The following is a 25,302-nucleotide window of genomic DNA, read 5'->3' as shown; positions in this document are numbered from 1 at the left end:
TTGGTGCTGAGTTGTATTTTCTGATTCTGTATTTCCCGTGGGTTCAACTAAGAAAAAAAAAAATCTGAATGTTTTATTTTGACGGACATTTAAGAAAACATAAAAAAAAAATTATGCTGGAATAAAATTTGTTCATGTCTTGAATTTTGGAGCCTTCTTAAAGTGAACAATTCAGAAGTCAAAATCAAACAATAAAACTGGACTAAATGGGCCAAAACAATCAAGAAACTCTTCAGAAGTCCTTCAGGTAGACTTTTTTAAGTTGAACATTTTTGCCCTTTCTAAATATGTTTTGAGTCAGATAATCAGGTTTGTGTTGTTCAGCCTTTTTAAAGTCTTTTATTCCAGCAACAAAAAACAGCAAATCTGCACCACAACAAGCTTCAGCATGGAGTATATTCACACTGACACAGCATCTATAAATAGTCAGGCTAACCCACACTGTCTCATTCTGTCTCCCTTGTTTTTGTTTTTCCTCTCAAACTAACTCCAGTGTCCTCGTGTGACCAAACAGCAACTTGTTCTCTGCCAAAATTCAATTTGCAGTCTAATTCCAAATCAAAAAAGCTCGTTCAGAGCTCGGCGTTTGCTGAGCGTGACACAAACAAGCAAGGACATCGTCTGAGTGTGGCTCCCTCACAAGCTTATTATAGCTTTGCCCTCAAGTAACAGAATTGTTCTTAATTGGCGAGTTGTCCTAATTGACTTTAGCTAATTTGTGGATTAGATTATTGTTACCTTCCCTAATTGAACCATAACATTCATGTGGTTTTTTTTTTTTGGTTTTTTTTTTTTTGCCTGGCTGGCTGCTTTGTGAGTAATTGGTGCTCCGTGCTGCCATTTAAGGGTTCCAGTTTAGAAGTTGAAGGGTTTTTGCCCCATCACATCCAGTTTTGCAAAGCATCTATAGAAAGTAAAACCAATTAAAGAGAGCATGGAGGAGAAAACAATAGAAATACAACAGCAAAACAGCAGCAGGTTTTGGTTTTGTAGAGTGTAACAGGCTGTGGTTCTAGTCCATCTAGTGAAATCTCCAAAAAAGTGAAACATGTTGGAGAGTTTGATAGTTGTGTTGGTGAGATTTATGGTCTGAGGAAAAAGAATAGCAAAAACTTAAATATTTTGAGTAAATGTTCTGCATTTTAAAATGAATTCTTGCCTCTGTAACAACCACTAAAAATAAGTGATTCGTGCACAAGGCTGCTGCAAAACCAATTACTTGATGGAGTTGGACTGGCATCCGTTAACTGGCATCATACGATCAGCTGAATCTGATTTGAGGTTGAAGATGAAACAATATTAGATTGTGAAGAATTGGGTTGTCCTGACGACCTGCCAAAGCGAACAGGTCATGTGTTGGTCCATGAGACACATTTACTGTTTCCCTCCTTTTCCTCCAGCATTATAAGTTTGTGTAGTGGGAACCAAAGGTTCCTGGTTTTGATTGCCATTATACTTTGTTAGTATTAACAGGGTTCCAACGCATAACTCATGAAAACACTTCCAGACTCATTCACAAAATTCTCAGAAAAGAACGTGGGTATAAACAGGAAGAATAATGGGAGAAAGGAAGGAACTTAGTAACTATGAGAAGAAGGGAGGATCTGAGTTAGGAAGGAGGGGTGGAAGGAAAAGAGGAAGAATGGAACTGAGGAAGGAAGTATGAGAGCAGAGGAGAAAGGAACGAACTAAGGATGAATGAAAGGGCGAGAACCAAGGACTGGGTTTGCAAATTATCCTGTGGCTAGAAAACTTGTGTACAAAACGGTTGCTTTGTTTTCAACATGCAACATTGCTTAATTTGCTATCCTTGATGAAATAAACTTGACTTGAATTGGGACGAAGGAACTGAGTGTGGGGTAAAGAATAGGCACATGGAACCATCCCTAAATGCAACCAGTTCTTGTTGACAACATTCCTCGGTGTAGATGTTTATACTGAGGGAGGGAAATTCAGTTAACTATATTCAGCTTTAAGGTCTTTTTAAAAGTGAGCCCATCAGAGAGTCGGATTGAAAAATGGGCGTCGTGCTGTAGCATCTGATTCTCTAGACAACTGCTGAACAGAATTAACTGTTTACTATCCCATGTAGATTTTCTGGTTTCTGTTTCAGTGTCCTTGGATATAGTTATATAAAAATCAGAATTTGGACATGGCATTGTTTTGCAAATCTGAAATTTTACAATAAATACCCTCTGACCAAGGCTTATAGTCACTAAAGCAAACAGTCCTAATAAATACTAAAATCTGAAAATTTTTCAAATAGTAGCTCAACCCAATTTCCCAGTGCTTGTTTTACCAGACACAGTGTGACATTGCCTCCACTTGTTACATAAATGATTGAATGCACATAAACTCTGCATCGACATCTCTAGCTCTTAAAAAAGCCACAAGGCCTGATTGGTGCATCTGTGGTCCAAGCATTTGCAAAGCAGCCTTTGCATGAACTGTTCTGACTCCACAAAACCAACTTATTTCTTAAAGTATACTTGGTTGAGGCCATATAGGAACGCAAGGACAGAAAACTGTATGACTGATGCCTAATATGCTATTAGAAATTACAATGCAATATTTATTTTTAAACATCCTGCAAAGGTGTGTTTTTAAAATGAAAAAGGTATGCACACTTTCGGCTAATGCCATTAAAGTTTTCTTTTCTGCCTTATCCTTCTTTTACTATCTTGATGCCAACTGGTGTGCAGCTCTGATGAATAGAGCAGACTTCCTCTGGGACTTTTTTTTAGCTTCTTGATAGACAGAGAATGAAGATCTTTAAAAAGGTTTCCTTAACCCTCATCCGTCAATCGGTTTCCTGTTTAGCCGTGTGCTCCTCGGCTTTGACTTGCCTCTGGTTTTTCTTCAAACCGTCTCGAGGTGCGAGTCTGACTCTTTCACACTCTACTGAATTTAAAACGCAACTCTGCTTTTTTTTTGTTAAAGATTTTTGTTTCCCTATACAAGAACAAGTAAATAAGTTCACATTCAAGCCAAAAGGAAATATCATAAGAGCAAAGCTGGATGTACAGAGAGGAAAAAATACAGTTATATGCTGACAGGCCTTTATGTGGCTTTCATTCTCGTCTTGCCGAAGGAGTGTTTTATATTCCGTGTCAGCCTCTGTGTGTGTGGGGACTAAATCAATTCCAAATTATTGCTCCTCTCAATAACTGATGGCCACGTCTGGGAGGAGGAGAAATGATTAATGATGATACTATGGACAATGCAAGTAAGACACACTGAGACATTATCGGCTGCAAGCCTATAGACACGCGTACAGAGAATCTAGCAAAGATTACTAAACGGAGAGAGACATCACTGCACACTTTGGTGACGGGGACAATATTTCACAATCTGAGCGAATGTGGGAAAGAAATAAATCAGTGATGCACACTGCAAAAAAAGAGAAGAAATCCAAACAGGCTTGTTAGAATCATGAAATAAAAGTAGCTGAATTTAGCTGTCAACTCCTGAGAAAATTTCACTTGAGATTTATTTTGAAAAGGAAGAAAATTTAGAAATCTTAAGTCATTATTTCACAATTTGTCAAATAAATTTTAAAAGCGAGCTTGCTATTTTCCCACAAATTTTAAAAATATTAGTGTTTTTACATAGCAAGTAATTAACTACAGTGTTTTAGAAATGATTACTTGAACCTTTTCATAGTTAGGGCAAACTTCGATTGACCAATGAAAGAAAAATTGTGCCTGTTTTTTTTTTTTTTTCCATGACATGTTTAAAAAAATGCAGAGTGGAAGATTGACCTCAAGCCGGATCTCCAAGTTGGTTGTTTTTTTTAGGTTTTCTGTTCAGGATTTCGATCTATTAATTTTTCATCGTCACCGTTGAAGATCCCCACAGCATAATACAGCCACCACTGTGTTCAGGAGGAAATGTTGATTTAGTCTTCCACTGCACAACGTTTTGTAGAAAGTACAACAAAAGTATATTTGGCCTCTTTTGAGTGAATCAGCTACTTTCATATGTTAGCTCTGTAGGTGCAACAGCAGGCAGTTTTTTCTGTTGTTGCTCTTCAACCAATCTATGCTTTGTGGAGTGCAAAATTCACACCAACAGATTCTTCTACCTCAGATGTGGATCTCTGCAGCTCCTCCAGAGTTACCATGGGACTTGCGGTTGTTTCTCTGTCCTTGCCTGGCCTGTCGGTTTAGGTTTAGGACAGAAATATTGTTGTATGTTAGCAGTTGTCCCATACCTTCACCATTTTAATTTTGCAAATCATAAATGTATTGTAGTAAATTACAAAGTTTGTGGTTTATAACCTGACAAAGTCAAAATATTCCAGGGTTATAAAGACACCATCAGCCTTAGCTTTAGAGTAAACTACACATTTAGCCATATTGGATCCGTCAGGCTATTTAAAACTTAATGCTATATTTCTGTAACTATGGATCTTTTATTTTAATCTCATTCTTTTGAAGATGCATACGTGGCCATATTTGAAAAACTGAGAAGGTCTGCTTACTTTTCCCCTTCTATAAATGTTCTTCATGAATGTATTCAGAATCTAATATTCAATGCGTTTTTTTTAACACATTCCCAAGCTGCCGCTCTTGAAATGCTATGAATTTTTAAACTGCGACACTGATTTTCATTAAAACCCGCAAAATGAATCACATTTATCGATGCATATTTGATACAGTTTTATCGATACAGTTTTTTGTTCCTGAAACAAAAAACCGTCATTCCTTAAAAGATTTTAGCTGCAACTTTACATCCCTTTACTTACACGCTTCAGTCTGTAAATATGTAAATATGCACCCTGCCACTTGCCTGGCTGCAACCCTCAAACATTTCCTCAGCAGCTTGATGCTGTCAGCAAACAGCTAATAATATGTTGCTAATGTTAGATAAACCAGGCTCCCAACTGCCACTGTTGACAAGTCCCACCCTGCAAGTTGACAGGACCGGTTCCGTGGGTTTGTTATGTTTGAATCTGTGATTTTGACTGTCACAGCTTCAGTGCGCTGCTGTGGAAATGTTCAGCTGTGACGTTGACTGCTTATTTTACTCGTACTTCTTCCACTGCGATAAAAACATTCACGGAGAAATGTTTAAAATGCCTAAAACTTGATTTTTATTGCAGAGAATTGCATTTAAATCTCCGGGATGTACGCCGAGTAAATCCCAACAACTTGCATCACAGACTGACAAATTTTGGAAGATTTTCAACGATCTATCTTATTTCTATCATTCCTATTATTAAGGCAGAATTTTTTTTTTTTTTTTCCTTGACAATTTAAGGAAATTGGAGAAAAACTACTATTTATGAATTACGAGTCCCATTATGTAAAGCATTTATTTTGTCATGGAGGAAAACAAGTTTACCCATAAAACAGACATGTCTTATAAGGAGATGCATAAACATCAGTTTTGGGTTTTGAGTGAGAGGAAATGTGTAAATTCTGTTAAAATTGGTTGCATTTCTGAGAAACAGAAATAGATAATAGATAGATAATATAATAAATACCCATGTGTCTTGGTAATATTACATGCAAATATATTTTTTAAATTATGTTTAGAAAACTTTTATGGGTTGTTGAAGCGTAGAGGTCAGCCAAATGAGCATGTCCTTGTCAAGTTTTCAATGAATATAAGACAAATAAAAATAGCCAGTAACTGCAAATTATTTGTAACATTATAAACATTTTTTGGTAGACTTTAACCTAAATAAAAGAAATATGAGGAAAATACATTAAATATTTATAAAATAGCACTTTTTAATCATGTGCATACCAATTCCTCCTTTTTATAAATAATGTTTCAGTCCAATTTAAAGTCAACCTACTGGACCGGAGACGAACATATAAAACAAGTTAATATATATATATATATTGTTAAATATATAAAAGTACTTCGTGTCAGTCTGGATTTTCCTTAAAAGATCATCACTGTTCCTAATGATTGCTAGAGGTCAGTGGGGAAAAAATCATTACCTAGTTGCATAGGTAATGAGCGAGATCAGCAGCAACTCTGCGCTTGTGGGATTTATTTGCAGTGTGGAAACGGAGTGGAGTTGATCTCTCTCTGCTCTGACTGCAGGCTGGGTTTGCTGCACACTGAGGCTGCTGTCGCACTGACAACCTGCACTGTTGCTAACTTGGCAACTTTGTCATGACTTGTTACATTTCAGCTTGTGTCTCAGTGTGGCTTTAGAGCTCAGACCACTGGAAGCAAAAAATAATTGACCTAGTTTGTCTTTGAAGAAAAACAGGCGACATACATGTGATTGAATGGGTTATTAAAAGAACAATTACCTGTTATTATAATCCATATTCTCATCTCTCCGCTCCAGAATAAATCCACAAACAGAACATTCATAGTGATGGCTCTAAATAACTACTTGCACTCATACATTTGGGGAGGGGGGGGGGAATGTATAAACAGACTTGCTCACGAGTCTAAGATGTTCACACAAAGAGCTACTGTCACAGTCACGGCCAAAATGGCTGTTTTCTGTTGTCAGTCATTTACTCCTGAAACATACACTTAGCCATGCTGACAAAGAGTCCCATCTTTTATTATCTGCCTCACAACAAAGCCCAGATTCATGTGTGCTTTCTATCTCACTCATAATCTTCCTCATAGCACTCAGGCTGCACTCTGGGGAGCCATCTCGGAGCAGCGTGCGCAGCCTCGTACACGCAAACGCCGCGCTGTGTTTGGTGGCACGCGCACATGTTTAACACACTTTCTCCCTCTTTGATGCGCTGTCCCCGATGCACTTGATAGCTTGTGATGGTAGCCATTGTGAGAGGCAGCGTTCCCCATCTCTGCTGTTATTATTACATTAGTTGTTACGATTCTATCCTGTTTTTCTTAACTTCTCTCTCTCTTATATTGCTCTGTTTCTTCCTCTATTTATCCTCGTCCCTTGGTTCCCCCCGTCCTTTCCCGCTCTGTCTGCTGTGATTTAGCGTTTGCTGTGTTTACTCTCCAAATGCAGTTTTAGAAACCAGGGGAAATTATAACTCTAACCTAGGCTGAGACTCTGTCCAAATTATGGCCATTGATTTGTGTCTTTATTATTTCTTCAGTGGGGCCTGAGGCTGAGTGCAGCTCAACACTGCCATCCAGTGGTGGTTTTGTCCACCTCTGTAACTAAAACGCAGGCAGCATAAATTTCTCCTATTGCCTTTCTAAAACACTTTGTCCAAACATATACACTCCCTCCTTCATGTTTGCATCAACTCACATCTATATTAGACAGTTTTGAAGATCAAATACAAGCTTCAAGTCTATAGACACAACTAATGTAAAAAATTAAAGAGTTAAATGTGTGCCTAACCTCAAGGTGACTAGGGAGAGGGTCACTCTGTCCCTCCCTCCTTGAGGGTTTACATTACACAAGGCAGAACATCGAGCGGCACAGTGGCTGCTCTGGGTTGGTTTGATGAAGGAATGCCCCAACCATCTGCTGCACATTAGAATTAGACCTCCTGCTCGATTCAATTAGCAGCCTAAGCCAGTGCTACTGATTGGTGATGGGGTTGGGGGTGGGATGCCAGTCAGTGGCTGGAGCTCCAAAGAGGATGAAAACACTGAAGGGGGGATAGGGAGGAAATATGGTACAAGCAAATCTAGGAAAAATCTTTAGGCTTGAGCTGCCTTTCTACATATTCATCCTGAGCTTTGTGTTTTGTCCACTCAGAGGTAGGTCTTTTTTTTTTTCTTTTGCAGAAAAGCTCAGTCTACTTAGTCATGTTTGTGGAAGAAATGGTCTCAGATGCATTTAGAAAATTTCCTAAAAATACTTCTTGTAGGATAGGATAGCTAAAGCTCCAAACAACCTGTCTGCTGTTGGAGAGCTTCTAACGATTTGGTAGAAGATTGCATGGTCCAATATCTAATTTCTGTTCTCAATCACTAATATTTGCATAATTTATTACCTCTCCTACCATCCTTATCATTATATGTGGAGGCAAGTTTAACTTGGATCTTCATTGTTTGTCACAGTCCCATTGGTTTTAAACAAGCTGCTGCTCTGACTGTAGAAGTGGCTTTCAGCTAAAGGTTTAGCTTCTATTTTTGTGCATTTCTTGATTTTTTTTTTTAGATCAGCGTGTGCATCTGTCAAAGTAGCTAAAGGAAATGGGCCTCTGAGTCACGTCGCAATTACACCCCAGAGAAACAGGAAGTCATGAATTACTAATTACAGGTCCATAGGAATTCTGGGCAAGAACAAACTACAAAATTGCTGTTACATTAATTTTATGGAAACTGTTAAAAACCCTATTCCAAGATGTATGTGAGAAGCTTAAAGCGATATAAAATGGATGCCCTCAGGCATCTGGAAATTGTACCCAAGGAACTAGAGTCTACACTTCTCTGAACCTAAAGACTTGTTCTCATGATAGTGCAGAGAAAATTATTGAATTGTTTAAGAAAAAGATCACACATAAACACAAGATGTCTGGAATTTTTCATTAAGTGTACCTGACTCTTGAAGCTCTGATTATAAAAGCCAATGTTTGTCATAGTACACCATTTTATTATCAAATCAACATTTTTCTACTCTAAATGCTCCCATGTGAATCTTTTTTGTGTGTAATTTCTCTTATTTTCTCGATAAATTGGCTTCCAGATGACGGTGCCCAAGTCTACTGAAGGTAAACAAGATGTTTATCTATTCAGCCATTTTCCTTTTATTTCATCAGCTTAGTCTGTTTCCTCCCGTTTTCTTTAAATTGTGGCAGAATCCCTTTTCTTCTGTCACACATTGGCGTCCTGTTTTCACTGACATGATCTGTTAAAAATAAAAACCTGCAGTTTTTTAAAGCCTGGGCAATCTTGACTGTTATTTCATCATGTTCCCTCGTAGGGTGATAAGCATAGGAGATGGCACGGGTCCAGTAGTCGTCCTTCATCTTCTCTTTTTATTTGGTTATCAAATACAACATGGTAAATATTTTGCATATCATTTCCACACAGCTTAGTAAAAGCATTTAAACCAGAAGAACTACAAATTTCAATGAAAAATATGCTTTTGGTATTACTTACAGAACCTTATAGAGGTTCACTCTCTACCACTTTTATGACTTCAAACAATGCCAATGCTGATAAAGCATTCACGCTTTCATTCTAAAATTTCACAATTTTTCAACATTTTTCCTGGTCAGCCATTTAAAGTCAAATTTAAAACAATCATAAGATCAGCACCCCAAATAAATCACGGCTGAGGTGAGCAACCTTTCTTTGATTGGACAACATAAATTGGCCAAAAGGTCTCAAAATGGAAGATTTCCTGAAAGTGAACAAATAAGAAGCAAAGTTACTTCAGTTGCATCAGAAATTATAGTTCAGTATTTACCACAGTCACAAGACAAACATTTGGTATGTTTTGGTTCCTTTTTAATTAATTTTCAACTTACTTTTGTCAAAAGAGAACAAATACTGAAAAAATTACAGAATGTTCTAGAGTTTTTCTAGCATAGATGAGGTTTACTGTTAAAGGATGGGGCAGGTCTATATGCTGGGTTACCATCCAGCTACCAATGTTTATACCCAAGTAGTAAAACCACTTGAAAGTGGTCAATATTTTTGCCTAGGAAATTTTGAATAAGACTCAACATTTAATAACAACAATCTTTTTTAACTTTGAACCTGTGATCTATAGACAAGACATTGTTCAAATTATACTTGACTCTGCACTGGCAATTGAATTGAATGGGCTAACAACTAACATGCATAGGCTGATCACCTGTGACTTGTACTATTTTTCTTTAAAAAAAAAAAAAAAACAATTCTCATTCAATATCAGTAAGTAACATGAATGGGATGCATTAACTTTCTTTTTACAGTTTACAGAAGTCCATTATGATGCCAAACTTAAACATAAAATGGAGCTGAAGTTATTTTCTGATTCGGCTAAAAGGCTAACGGGTGATTCCACCTAGTTGTTTGCTACCTTGAGCAAAAGTCTGAAGGTAGTTGAGTTTTTTTGCTCAACTATCTTGAGTAGTTGAGCAAAAAACTACTCAAGGTAGTTGTCAGCTCCTTGAGTAGCTACTCTAGTAGTTTAAAAAACTTAAGTAGAGTTAAGTAGTTTAAAAATATTTAAATCTTTAAAGTTAAGGATTACAATATTCTAACCCTAAAAGCAGAATATTTGAAACCTAGTCTGTGATTTGTGAAAGCTTTATTTGCCTTCTGAATGCACAAATATGGCCTTTTACTGAACTTGTCGATCAGTAGCCACCTCTTGGTGCGCAATATTCTTAATTTTTGCACTAAAACTGCACCATACTAAATATAAGTAAACCAGTTCTGCAAAGAACAGCTGGCCAAAATTCTTTCATAGTGATGTAAAAGATTCATTGCAGTAATTACAAACACCTGATGGCTGTTGCTCTTTGTTAGAAAGCAGAAGCAGGGAAAGGGAAAATTAAGACTTAATTTTGGTTGTAGGTACAAAACGTCTGAAAAATGATGTGCCTTTTCATCATTTTCTGTTTAAACATCAATAAAATTTCCATCCCTTACAGAATGCAGCTGGTTTTGTTTGTTCCCTACAGGCAAACCTACATGTCACTGTAGCACTTACTCACTTACCTAGATAATATGCCCTCTATTACAGGAATTGAAACCTAAACATATAGACGTACACGAGCTTGCTGTCAACTTAATCTGCCTAATCTCCACAAATTATGCAAACTCTTCATTTATGAGAAAGCGGGACACATGAACTGTGTGGAACAAAAGTTCTCATCTGCTCGAGATGCTGTCAAATATTCTCACAGCCTTCGGAGACATAATGCACGAAAACATTCCCTCGTATAAACAGTGCTCTGTGTGGATATGTTCCCAATTATCTGCTGCATGTTTCTCTGATTTTTAACTTGTTCCAGACAGGCATCTTTGGTAAATGCAGGGTTTGAAACAATCGCAGGATTGTGTACTTTACTTGAGTGAACATTGGGCGCTGCAGCAATGCCAGAGAAATATTTGTTGAAGTGTTTCCCGCCCCTTCGTTTTTGGTGTGCAAGCTCGATTCTCTTTATGTTTGAGCGCAGGCTAGGCTTGTCTCTCACCTGTTCCTCACACCATAAAAAAAAAAAGAAAAAGCAACAACCCTGCAGTGGATCTGCACACCGTGTTGTGCAAGCATACCCTCAGGCAGTTGCCGTACACAAAAAGACAAAACTCACACTTAGAACAACATTTTAAAGCAGCAGAGGCTCAAAAGACCCGAAAACCTCCCCAAAAAATGTCATTACTATTTAAAGAGCAAAGAAAACCAACAATTGGAACGTGAAGTTTCCTTAAATGCTGCAGAGAGGGAAAGGTTTGTTTCGGTGTGTTGCAGACGTTTCCATCAGCGGAGAGCATTTAGCCCACTGCTGATGGAAAATACACAGACAGACACAGACGGCTAAACAGCATGGCAGTAATGACTGTTTCTTTTTTCTATCCGTGTGTATGTGTGTGTGGGGCGGGGGGTGAGCATGTGTGGGTAATCTCCATCTTCCTATTGTTTGGCCTGTAAGCTAAATTCAGCCATAATGACAGCACTGTGTGCCAGCGGGCACAAAACCTCGGCCTGGCGTGTTGAAGTATCCGGATCGATGCGCGTCTTTTTTTCCTTCCTGTGGTCTGACGTGTGTGACGCTGTGAAAAGCAGGACGGATCAAACTAACATTATCTGACAAACCACAAACTTATTGATCTACAAACCTCTCGTCAAGAGTTGTTGATTTGGCACTAATTATGGCGGCGTCTTTGCTGCTGCATCATACTTCACTGAAACTTGTTCAGCCTGCTGATGGCCGTAGAAATGTTGTGGGATCCTATAATATACGAACAAAACTTTTGAACTTATTTTAACTTACTCAGCAATAAACTGTGCAATATTCTAAACAAGTAAATAGTATTTTGTTTTGTTTTTTTAGAAAGGCATGTGTGAATCACTGTAGATTCAAAACTTTAAAGGATTTTGCACATTTGTGGTATTAGAAGAAACCTAGTATTCAAATTATTTTGGGCTCGACTGAACCAATTTATTCTCAGTTTGTGACGGACATTGGGTCACGTTTTTACAAAACACATTCTATATTTTGCCAGTATAATAAAATAAGTAAAAGCTGATTTGAGTTCAGCAAAGTCAGCTTTACAGAAAAGTCTCTGGATACATGTGGTTCTACTTATTATTAAAGCTTGGTTATTAAAAGACAAATACATTTTTGTTGCGCTTTACATTTTCAATTCCAAGAAGATTGTTGGTAATTTTACCCTGATAAAAAAATCAAAAAAATCGAGTCTTCTTCTGCACCAACCACCTTTGCTATTGATGCTAACAGATAAACTCTATCCAGTCTGAGCTCAAGTTATTCTGGAAATAAAAACATACCAAAACATTTGTTTCTAGAAGTTATATTATTGACTGAAGTGAGCTAAATACAAATGCACACCACCTTTTTTTCCCCTTTTACTCGCATGCATTATTTTCATTCCACTTCAAAATTACACACTTCATTTGTTAGACAAAATACCAATAAAAATCACTTGAAGTTTGTGGATGTAGGAAACAACTTTGAGAAGCTTGTTGACTGTGAATATTTTACTCGGTGTATATCTAGAAGTACAGTGCTGCTTGGAATTAACATGTTTTACATGTATGTGTATGTGACTTCATCACCATAGATTGGAGTTTTGAACTTCAAATATTTTTATTTTCCAAAGGGTTGAACTTTGACCTCCTGGAATAAGTTTGAAAAGTAATCAATTCCTAAAAAGAAGAAGCTTAATCACAAAAACTGCTTGTCGAAACTATTGGATAATTGGCAGACAGACTAGATGGGAAATCCTTTTTCTACAAGTACCTGATAAATGTCATTTTTGGCTTTTTAGATTTCTTATTCCGTGCCAGAGGAGTTACTGAAATATATTTGAGGTCTTTTTTTCATGACCTCAAAAAAGAAATTTGGCTGAATGTGTCGACTTCAAATTTGATTTTACCAATTTCAAAATTCAGACAGCTTTAACTATAGTCCATGGCTAATTGTTCCTTCATGCACTGGTTAATAATGTGCTGAACCTTTAATTTGACCCTTACTTTTAATTCTGAACCTCTTCCTCGGAGGCTGAAGACTCCTAAAGCAGCAAGGATTTTTTTCATCAGAGTCAACTAGAAGGGTTAGTTCCATTACGAAACTTGTTGTTTGCAACTCTTGTCTGCTGTTCACCTGAAGTTCCTCCAAAAAATGTTGTTTTGATATTTCTTCACTCGTTGGACTAGTAGTGTACATCCAGTAATGAATCCAAAGAAGCATCCGGATGGCGCAAATTGCCAGAACTTGTTGATTGCTTCATTGTTGCCTGTGCTTGACAATTATTGAAACAGTTTCATATCATCTGCTTAAAGCAATTTATAGTGTCATCATATTTAACGTGTCAACTAAATGCTCACGACTTATGATGGCAAAGTTTTGCACAGACTCCTCTCCACCATTTTTTCCTAGTGTATATTTGTTCCACATTGATCTCGGATCTGTTCTGCTTGGTGGAACCAATAACTGTGCGTCATAATAGTTCGGTCCTATGTGCACATTTAACCAAACTAGTCGCTTTATTTCGTAATGCTAGGAGGAATGGTATAAAAAGTACAATATTGTCTAGGGTTTCTTTCACAAAAATCAAGCTAGCTGGGCAGTAACATGTTGGCTAACGGATGTTGTAAGCAAAGATGGATGCAGCAAAGGAAAAATAAGCAGTGGCTAATATTTTATTTTGGAAATGTTTATGCCAACAACAATTGTTAGTTGCTAACTAAGAAATGTAACCTAATGAAATAAAGATGAACCAGAATTGTACTAATTTTTAAATATTGCAATTGTAACTTTTCATTCAAACCACCTGTTACAGGCCCTTCTAGGGACCGTGGTGTGAATTAGCTGTGGGTATAAATATAGAGCGTTAGGTTGTCTCTTCTATCTGCACCCTGTCAAATAAACAACAAAATAATTGTTGTTGGAGTTGGAAAGAAATATAAATAAATCTGCCAAAACTGAATGTTCCCCCTATGTTTATTTCCAAGCTAGCATTAGCACTGTCGCACAGCTAGCTTCATGCAGCGGCTTAATATTCAGTCTAGGATTTGTTTTTGTTCTGCTTGAATTTTTTGCCATGGAGAAAAAATGGGCAAATATTGTTATTTGCCCATATTTTAGTGGTTAATGATGCTTCTTAATTTTTTTGTAGTAAACAGAAATAGCATTTCAGCTAATCACTAACGATGATTTAAAAAGTAGCCACTGTCACAGGCAAGGTTTTGAAAATGATTAGAAATTGTTTTTGTGCGCGCGTTATTACAGTTTGGACAGACATGTGGGCACTCTTTGATCCCATTATCTCACTGACAAATATTTTGTAGCTCCAATCTTCTTTGTAAAGCACAAATAAAAGAAAACAGGAGAGTTTTTATCAAAACAAATTTCAATGAATCTGTTTAAATAAAAATTTAAAAAAAAACCTGAGGCAAAATTACCTTTAAAAATTAGGAGTGTGTATTTTCTGATCTGTTGGGATTAACATTAGTAACACAATCAGGAGCTGCCATTTTTTCCCTGCAACCAGACATGTAGTATTCCTGTTAATGCACAGGAAATCAGAGACGGATAAAAGCAGATGTTTCAGCCTCGTTCATTCGGCTAAGCAGATATTTGAGGTCAAGTACCACATTTCTCAACCGCCTTTTCACTCGAGGGCCTTTCCTTTTCCTTTTCCTATTTTTTTCCTCCCTCCTCTCATTTGCTCTCCTTCTCTGTTTGCCTTTCCTCGACTGTCTTTTCATGCCTCCTTTCTGCTCTATCAGATGCAGACGCCGGCAGAGCTAGCCTACATATACTCTCCTGAGCCACTAGCCGCTCTTCTCCTCTGTACCCTAACGCACACATGCTGCTTTGTGCAGATAACCTCCTTTTTTTTCTCCCCTTTTTCATAAAGGGCAATAGCAGGCTATCAGTCAACCTCTTAAACACACACACACACTTCTCTACCTGTGTGTCCTTTTCACCCTGCCTGAAATGTGTTGTTTAGGTAAATGAGTCGGTGCACCCAGCGGGGGAATCAGCGTGAATAAGGAACCTGAATGCATTAAGCTGATGCTTCTCTCTCCCTTGGTGTGTGGCCTCCACAGTCCTTGAGAGCTCAGACTAGTTTGCTTATTACCATGTGGCCAGTAGATGAGCTTTTTGGAGGTTTTTTTTTTTATCTTTGTGGGGGACCGATGGAGGGCTTCTGTCAGTTCTGTGCAGCTGATATTTGTTCAGAGGAAAGTATGAAGATGGGTCGTGGACGCCGGTGTGTGCAGTGGCCCCCGTGTAGATGCAGAGAGTCTTGCTCTCTAATTAGAGAGACAGAGTGGAGCACTCTGACTCAGAACAGGAGGAGAGGGATAAAAGAGAGGTTGCTTTTCTACACACCTGCTGAAAGCATTGCTCTGTGTGTGTGGGACTGCGTGTTTTCTGCTTGTGTACACCCCTGCATGTGTTCCAACCCTTCACCTCTGTAAAGCTCACCTTCTCTTTGTTCCTGTTTTTTTTTTTTTTTTTTTCCCCTCTCACCACCTCCCTGCATGCGTATGCGAGTGTTGGTGTGTGAGTGTGTGTGTGTTCCTCAGGTGTCACCCGGTGAGTCTGATCGCCACTGAAAACTGCCACCAGCGTTGGCATGGAGACGGCTGCGGCACGGCGAGACACTGCTGCCATGGTTTCCAAGCACGCCAAGCGAGAGGTGGGGAGGGGAAGCTGTGTTGCCCCCCCCCCCCCCCATCCTCCAACCCACCCCCTCTCCCTCTGTGTGTGTCAGTCACTTCTCCCTGCACCGTTTTGTTTTAATGTGCACCTGAAATGCCCTCGTCCTTCGTGTTTCCTGCACCCTGCATGTTTGGGAGTGTTCAAGGTGTGCGTCTGTGTTCTCGTTTTGAGGGAATATGCTTATTGACTTCCAGAAAAGTGAATAATTGCAAAGTAAAAGGAAAATTAAACATAATTTCACAAACGTCTCCACTCAACCCCCTTCACTCAGGTATCCCTCAATAAAATCAAGTGTAACTAGTTTCCTAGAGTTAGTTAATAAAAGCCTTTTGTGTATAGTTTATGAACGTTTCTGTTCTCTGAAGGCCTCCGGTTCTCTTTTTTAAAGAGATCACGCATAAAAAAAAGCAGCAACAAAGACTAAGCAACACAACAGGTGAAGGTGAAAGTTGTGGAGAAGTTTAAAGCAGAACTAACTTATTAAGCAACATCCCTTATCTAAAGCTAAGTTCACACTGTAGATCTTGATATTTAATTCAGATTTTCTTTTTTTGCTGAAATCCAGTTTTTTTTGTTTGTGGTCGTTGGTTCTAATAAATAAATCCGACCGCAGTGAGACTTTTGTGAGAACAGTTTACGACCCCAAAACAAGCAGCATGCGCAGAAGAAGAATGTTGTCGTCACACAGCAATGAATTGTTTACAGGAGTAATAATGAATGCCACCATTCATGGATCGTTTTTAAAGTTTTTTTCATCATTGGGAATCAACAGCATCGTCACAAAATAGCAATGATGTTTTAGAAAGCATTAACTACAACTTTTTCATAGAAGTCTGCCTTGGATGTGCAGTCAGTCAGGAGTGGTGGTGAACAAAGTTTGGTAGAAGAAACTTCATCCATAGTTTCATAATTATGATTTTTCTTGTCTGTTGTGTAGAATTATGACGCATGTCTCATATCAACATGACTATTCAGACTGCAAATACTTTGAAAACAATCCAATACATGTCCGATTTGGTGTAGAAGTGGCACAAATCAGATTTTTTTTCATCCTCTGGGAAAGCTTCATCAGGAAAGGGAAGCCAGTCGGATTAAAAGTACAAATTAGTAGTTTGACAGCTTTTAAGGAAAAGATGCATTCAATTGAACAGTAAGCAATTGAACATTCACAGCTTAAAGTGATCCAATGACACCAGCTCCTTTAGTTTTTGATTAGTTTGCAGTTGATTTCAAAAAGGCAAGAGCAGCAAATAGAAGTTAATTCTTCCCAAGAGCAGGGCCGTCCTAGAAGAAAACCGGCTGTGTACTCGACTGAACCGGATTTTATCGACGAGTGGAAAGAAAACCATAAGAAGTTTGGTTTGCGGTTTCCCACAAGTGATGCAATGGGACACAAACGTGTAGGGGGGGTTGCTCTGGTCAGATGTGATCAAAATGTTCTGCTACGTGAAAAATGATGTGGAAAACAAACAAATGCCTGAAGACTGTAGGGGTAAATTGTTTGGCAGTGGTTAACGGTCAAAACTTGTGCATTTAGCAAACCTGGTTGAGACAAACACACAAAGCCTGAATACAAATGTCCAGCATAAAATTCTCATCCATGTATTTTCTCGCGGCAGACAAGGGCATTAAAAAAACATTAGCACATAAAAAACAACAAAAAAACAAGCAGAGTTCATCTTCTTATCTGATTCCCAACAAAGTCATTTGAAGATTGCTCAAACACACTAAACCTTGGATCTGCTTGTCTTTGTAGTGAACATCTGGCTCTAATATTTATTTCCTCCTGCCATTCCTTCATAATTTGGTTTTCCTTTTCTTTCTGCCTCTATTTCTGCCATGTCTCTGCCTTTGTTCTTCAATCTTCCAGGGTATTTTTTTTTCCAGAGGAAAAGGAAATCAGAGACCAGTCTTTGATTGCATTACTTTTGCTTGGGAAACCACCACGGATTATCTCGTCAGAAACCTTCACATTTCCAAAATAAAAGCAAGAGGGCTGACAGAGGAAATGGAGACAGAAGTATTCTTTAGTGTTGTGCACAAAGAAATCTGTAATCAACTTATTTTTATTTACCGGACAGTTTATTTTTTTTCACTGGCAATGAAAGGAGATTGACTCTTTCAATCTTTTCCCAATAAATCAGATATTCTTTAAAAAGGGACCTGCACCGTTTCATCAGGACGATTTGTTTGGCGCATAAGCACACAATTTTCACCTCACAGATTCAATTTAACTACAGACGTATAGTTGATGCTAAAGATCCTCCAGGTTATATAATGACTCATCTTAAACCCACCTCGACTCACATCTTTCGGATCAGCAGGGCTCCTCGATTACTCACAGCCGCGATATCCTCTGCTTAAATCTCTGCAATCCTCTTTTATTTGAGGATGAACGTGTGATGTGAGAGGGCGCGGTACGGCGCTCTGCAAAGGGAAGGAACTGACAGACTGGTCCAGTTCAGGGACACTTTGCTTAACATGAAAACCACACATTAAAACAGCTGGGGTTTTTTTGTTTGTTTTTTACCCCTCCAGGGGGTCTTTTGTGGGCTCTAGTGTCCCTTATATGACAGTGGGCTGACAGGAAACGGGGAAGAAGAGGGGGGAAGACATGCGGCAAATGTCGTCGGGTCCGGGAGTCAAACCCGCGACGGCCGCGTCGAGGACTCAAGGCCTCCAAATATGGGTCGCGCTAACCACTACGCCACCACGGCACGCCCAAAACAGCTGTTTATGTTGTAATGTTTTGACTCAAATCACTGTGGACTCGGATTGTATAACTCTGTCGGTATGAAGTCACTAAAGAACAGTAAGCAATCACAGTGTCCTCTGTTTCAGAACAGGGACAGGAATTGGATAACAGGACACATGGAAGCAAAATTCAGACGCAACTCTGATATCATGCTCATAAAATTTCATCCAATATGAGAACGGGTCACAAATAGAAAACACCATCAAGTCAAATGTAACCTAAGTGTCATCTTAAACCTTCATGTCCTCTGATTTTCTACTTTTGCCTTTTAGCCTTAAATCTCGCGATGTTTTAATAACCTTAGGAGTGATTCTCGCGAGATTATTTAGCCAATCGTGGCTAAGTATTGGGGTCACGTGTACCGTCGCAGTTTATTGGCTCGGTATATTAGCTGGAGCGAAAGGCATGAAGGTTAGATCGCGTCGGAAGGAGCAGAGCTGGCAGGAGCCCATTATTGTGAGCCGGAAAGGGAGATGGAAAAGATCCGGTAGTATGACACAAAACTGTGGAACTGGCCAGATGGATGGCGAGCTATGAGACCAGGCCTAGAGCCAAGGAAAGAATTCACCTGTTGGTGATTAAGGACTGTTTACTTCTCCTACCCAGCTGGTAGGAGAATCCTACAAAGGACTCTGCTCCTTCTTTGATTGGACTTTCATTTACCCAAGACGTGAATCAAGCTCCGGATACTCGCCTTGTTGGTGAGCCTGATTGATCCCCATTCGGGGTGGATGGACTAAGGGGGGGTGTGAGATGAACTTTAACTTTGGGACCGATTAATTAATTAGTTTTTTTTGTCGTTTTTTTGTTTTTTCCCTTGTATTTTTCTTTTTTTTATTTCATTGTTTTTTCCCCCCTTTCTTTCATGCCTATGTTTCATATCCCAATGTGTGGTTGTAAATATGTAAATATAATATTCACATTGCAAATACAAAATACTCGCAGCTGCAAAACTCTAGCCTACCTGCTCCTTTTTTGAGTCGCACCTACTCTTCTGAAAAAGGGAAGAAAACCTAGCCTGTCTACTTGGTTAAAAGCTATTTTATATTGAATAACAATTCAGTTATTTCAAATATGCTACATACATTTGTGGCGAGCTAGCCAGGAGCTTGATTCACGTCTTGGGTAAATGAAAGTCCAATCAAAGAAGGAGCAGAGTCCTTTGTAGGATTCTCCTAGCCTGGCTAGCCACAAATGTATGTAGCATATTTGAAATAACTGAATTGTTATTCAATATAAAATAGCTTTTAACCAAGTAGACAGGCTAGGTTTTCTTCCCTTTTTCAGAAGAGTAGGTGCGACTCAAAAAAGGAGCAGGTAGGCTAGAGTTTTGCAGCTGCGAGTATTTTGTATTTGCACCTACTCTTCTGAAAAAGGGAAGAAAACCTAGCCTGTCTACTTGGTTAAAAGCTATTTTATATTGAATAACAATTCAGTTATTTCAAATATGCTACATACATTTGTGGCGAGCTAGCCAGGAGCAGTTGTACAGAAGCTGGATTGTTGCAGTTGCTAGTTGTTGCTAATATGGATGTTTTGGTGAAATGTGGGGTTAAAATACCTAACGCAGTGTTGATTAGACATGCAACGAACTCAGAGACTGATAATGAAGTGGCTGATTTTCTGACTGGATATGGGTTAATGGAAAAGTTCGAATTCATAACTGATTCTGACTCAGATTTTTATAACTGCATAATTTTTGAGTTTTCATCAGGGAGTGCTTTGGAGAGGCTGCGTAAAATCTTGCCTTACTCGTATGTTTGCCAAACTAAAAAAGTTACTTATGAAATTGAAGAGCTGTCAGTAGTTTGCTCTGAGTTAGAGACTAAAATAAAAACTGAAACGTATCTGAGTGAAATGAAAACTGTGGCTAAACTCACAGGTCAGGATTACACAGATGTCTTCAGGCGTGTAATGTCTCTGCTGGGCCAATCCATCACTGAACTTTGTCCAGTCCCATCTTCTTTGAAGACTTCCCCAGAAGAAGAGGATTTGGCCATGGCTGCTTCCCTTACATCAAAGATGGCAACCAAGGGTGGTATTCATCTTAAACCAGAAGATGTCGCTGCAGAGGATGGGGAGTCGCCACACGTTCAACCTGATCCTACAGCACGTTATACGTCACGTCCTTCTGGACCTTTTCCAGCCATGTCTTTATCAGATATCAACCCACCTGGAGTCCAGAGGTATGTGGTTGAGCACATCATGAAAAGTGATGACAATGCATGCACATGTCCTCATTGAAACTTAGATCATTTTCTGGTCGAACTCCAAGACCACAACATGAAACAGACTATGAAACTTGGCGATCTAGTGTTGACCTACTGTTAAAAGACCCTGTTGTATCAGAACTACAGCGTTCTAGAAGGATATTTGACAGCTTATTACCACCAGCTGCAGACATGGTTAAACATCTTCAACCGGATGCTCCTCCTTTAATTTACCTCAGAATCTTGGATTCTGCCTATGGAACAGTCCAAGATGGCGATGAACTTTATGCAAAATTTATGGAGCAGTTTCAAGATGCAGGTGAAAAGCCATCAGTTTATTTACAACGCTTGCAAGTGACTCTAAACCATGCCTTACGGAGGGGTGGAGTATTGGCTGCTGATTTTGAAAAGCATCTGCTGAATCAATTCTGTCGTGGATGTTGGGATAACACCTTAATTTCTGAGCTCCAACTTAAGCAGCGCAAGTCAAAACCACCGTCTTTTGCAGAATTGTTGTTGTTGCTCAGAACAGAAGAAGACAGAGAAGCTGCCAAAGCTCAGCGTATGAAACAGCACCTTGGCTCCAGTAAACCCAGGGCTAGTGTACATTTACATCATGCTTGTGCACCAGTTGAAGAACAGAGTGCTTATGATAATTTGACGACTATCACCAAAGAACTTGCCAAACAGTTGGCTGATATACAAAAACAGTTGGCTGCTTTTTCAAGTGTTCAGTCTGGTCAGAACCCGGCTGTTTTGCCAAAATCTATGCATGTTGCTAAGTTCAATCAGACCCCACAAACTAGTAAAAGTACATCTCAACCCTCTCACAAAAAAGCAGCTTCATCACCCAAGCCAGGTTACTGCTACAACTGTGGGGAAGATGGACATATAAAACCCAAGTGTGACAACCCTCCTAATCCTTCATTGGTTGCTGCTAAAAAGAAACAGTTGATGGAAAAGCAGAAGAAGTGGCAGAAAATGAACTCGTATAGTGCCCTGTCGTTAAACTGAGTCAGGTTCTCGTTGAGGGGCGAACGGGAACTGCAGAGGACCAGCAAAGTCCCACTAAGCAGACACCTATGAGATGCACCAAGTTGTCTCATGTAATTCCTGAGGCTGCAGAATTGCCACAAGGGTTGATTGGTTCAAAATGTACTGGTCAAGTAATAATAGCTGGTCAGCAAGTTCAATGCCTGTTAGATACAGGATCCCAAGTTACCACAATACCAGTTTCATTTTATAATCAGTATTTTTCTCATCAACCTGTGAAACCATTAAGTGAGCTATTACAAGTGGAGGGAGCTGCAGGCCAAGCTGTCCCATACTTGGGGTATATAGAAATGATAGTCATTTTTCCCAAAGAGTTTATTGGTACTGATCTGGATGTTTGTACTCTGGCACTTGTGGTTCCAGATGTTAAAAGTGGAACTCAGTCCCAAGTTCTGATAGGAATGAACACGCTTGATTCATTGTATGACAAACATCTGAAAGATGAACATGTTAGCTTTAGCCCAGCCAAGTATTGCTATAAAGCTGTTCTCAAGCTGCTTCAGTTACGTCATCAGCAGACCCAAGAACCCAGTGTATGTGATGTAGCATTAGATAGTGAGTCACCTGTATTTATTTCAGCAGGCCATACCAGGGTTCTAGAAGGCTACGCCCATACCAGCTTGCTGCCGGTTAGCAGTTGGGCATTAGTTGAGCAGCCATCTACTCCTTTGCCGGGAGGATTGTGTGTGAAAAGTTGTCTGGTGTCATTGCCCAAACATACGCCTCATAAGATCCCAGTGGTTATCACAAATGAGTCAAAACAGAATATAACATTGTCACCGCCTGCTATTATTGCAGAAATTACAGTGTCACCCCAGCTCCTTTCTGAGGTTTCCTGCTGTAATGTGCAGCCCAGGAACACTGACAAAGTTGATCTCCAGTTTGAATTTGGAAATTCTCCGATTCCTCCTGATTGGAAAGAACGCGTTATTGCTAAACTTAAAGAAATGCCAGAAGTGTTTTCTCATCATGACCTTGACTTTGGATGTACTGATAGGGTGAAACATCACATCCATCTTCATGATGAGACCCCATTTAAACATCGTGCTCGCCCTATCCATCCAAATGATATTGAGGCTGTTCGAAATCATTTGCGAGATCTTTTGGAGACGGGGGTAATAAGAGAATCTGAGTCACCATTCTCTTCACCAATTGTAGTTGTTCGAAAGAAGAGTGGTGATGTTCGGCTTTGTATAGATTATAGAAAGTTGAACCTACAAACAGTGAAGGATGCTTATGCATTACCAAATTTGGAAGAGTCATTTTCAGCTCTTACTGGTTCATGCTGGTTCAGTGTTCTTGATCTGAAGTCAGGATATTATCAGATAGAAATGGAAGAAGGTGATAAGCCTAAAACTGCATTTGTGACTCCACTTGGGTTTTGGGAATTTAATAGAATGCCCCAAGGTGTGACTAATGCACCCAGTACTTTTCAACGCCTTATGGAGAGATGCATGGGTGATTTGCATTTAAAAGAAGTTTTAGTCTTCTTGGATGATTTGATTATATTCTCTGACACTTTAGAAGAGCATGAGAGTAGGTTGATAAGAGTGCTGCATCGACTTAGAGATTATGGCCTTAAACTATCACCACAGAAATGTAAGTTTTTCCAAACTTCTGTGCGTTATTTAGGCCATGTAGTTTCTGAGCATGGGGTTGAAACAGATCCAGAAAAGATAAGTGCTTTAAAATCCTGGCCAGTTCCACAAACTTTAAAAGAACTGCGATCATTTCTTGGATTTGCGGGTTATTATCGCAGGTTCATAAATGGCTACGCTGCTATTGCTAAGCCTCTAAATGACCTGACAAGGGGATATTCTCCTGTGCGCAAACGTGTCAGTAAAACAACTATCACGCTGAAAAACCATGATGCAAAACAACCTTTTAATGAAAGGTGGACTGAACAGTGTCAATCTGCTTTTGAAACATTGATTGACAGACTGACTACAGCCCCAGTACTTGGTTTTGCTAACCCAAGTCATCCTTACATTCTGCATACAGACGCCAGCACCACTGGGCTTGGAGCTGCTCTCTATCAAGAACAAGAGGGGAAGCTACGAGTTATAGCATATGCTAGCCGAGGGTTGTCTGCCAGTGAAGCTAGATATCCAGCCCATAAATTGGAATTTTTAGCTTTAAAATGGAGCGTAACTGAAAAATTTCATGATTATCTTTATGGCTCCAGTTTCACTGTTGTTACTGATAACAATCCGTTAACCTATGTCTTAACCTCTGCTAAACTTGATGCTGCTAGTCATCGATGGCTTGCTGCACTGTCTACATATGATTTTAAATTGCAGTACCGTGCAGGCAGTCAAAACAGAGATGCTGATGCCCTCTCCAGGAGACCACATCCCCAGACACCTGACCCACAAAGAGAATGGGCTATGGTGCAACAGTTTATCACGACCCATATGAATGAAATGGAGGATGCTACAGAACTTACCTCAGATGTGATCAGAGCCATTTGTCACAGTTGTCTACTGAGAGGCCAAAGTCCAGATGGTCCTTTGGAGAGAAACATTACTTTAGTGGAAACTGTGAGTATGACCCCTACAGTTCTCCCTGACTTGTACATGGATGAGAACCAAGGGTTGCCAGTCCTTCCATCACTGTCCTTTTATGACATCAGGGAGAAACAGAGAGCTGATCCTGTTTTGAGAGAAGTTATTCATCAGCTTGAAACAGGAGAGGAAATCCCTCCAACGGTCAGGGCTGAGCTTCCTGATCTTCCTTTGGTGATGAGAGAATGGAAACGCCTTGAACTAAAAGATGACATCTTATATAGAAGAAGGCAGGATGGTGAGGTCCTATCATTTCAACTTGTGTTGCCAGAGGAATACCGTTCTATTGTGCTTTCAAGCCTTCATGATGATATGGGGCACATGGGGATTGAAAGAACACTTGACCTTGTAAGAGCTAGGTTTTTCTGGCCACGCATGTCTGTAGATGTAGAAACCAAGATTAAAACATGCAGTCGCTGCATTCGCCGGAAAGCGTTGCCAGAACGAGCTGCACCATTGGTGAATATCCAGACCAGCCGGCCCCTTGAACTCCTGTGCATGGATTATCTATCGATTGAACCTGATAAAAGCAACACTAAAAACATTCTTGTCCTCACAGACCATTTTACTAAGTACGCTATGGCTTTTCCAACAGCCAATCAAAAAGCAAAGACTGTTGCAAAATGTCTGTGGGAGAATTTTGTTGTGCATTATGGGTTTCCTGAGCGGTTGCACACGGACCAAGGGCCTGATTTCGAGTCTCACCTCATTAAAGAGCTCTGCAACATTGCTGGCATTAAAAAGTCACACACCACGCCATACCATCCCCGTGGAAATCCTGTTGAAAGGTTCAATAGAACTTTGCTCAATATGTTGGGTACTTTGGAGCCAGAGCAGAAAACTAGGTGGAAAGAGTATGTCAAGCCACTTGTTCATGCTTATAATTGCACCCGCAATGAGGTTACAGGTTTTACTCCATATGAGTTGATGTTTGGACGCTGTCCAAGACT

This window comes from Xiphophorus hellerii, chromosome 14 (assembly GCF_003331165.1).
Source record: "Xiphophorus hellerii strain 12219 chromosome 14, Xiphophorus_hellerii-4.1, whole genome shotgun sequence".
Taxonomy (NCBI): Eukaryota; Metazoa; Chordata; class Actinopteri; order Cyprinodontiformes; family Poeciliidae; genus Xiphophorus; species Xiphophorus hellerii.
This window is presented reverse-complemented; position numbering follows the sequence as displayed.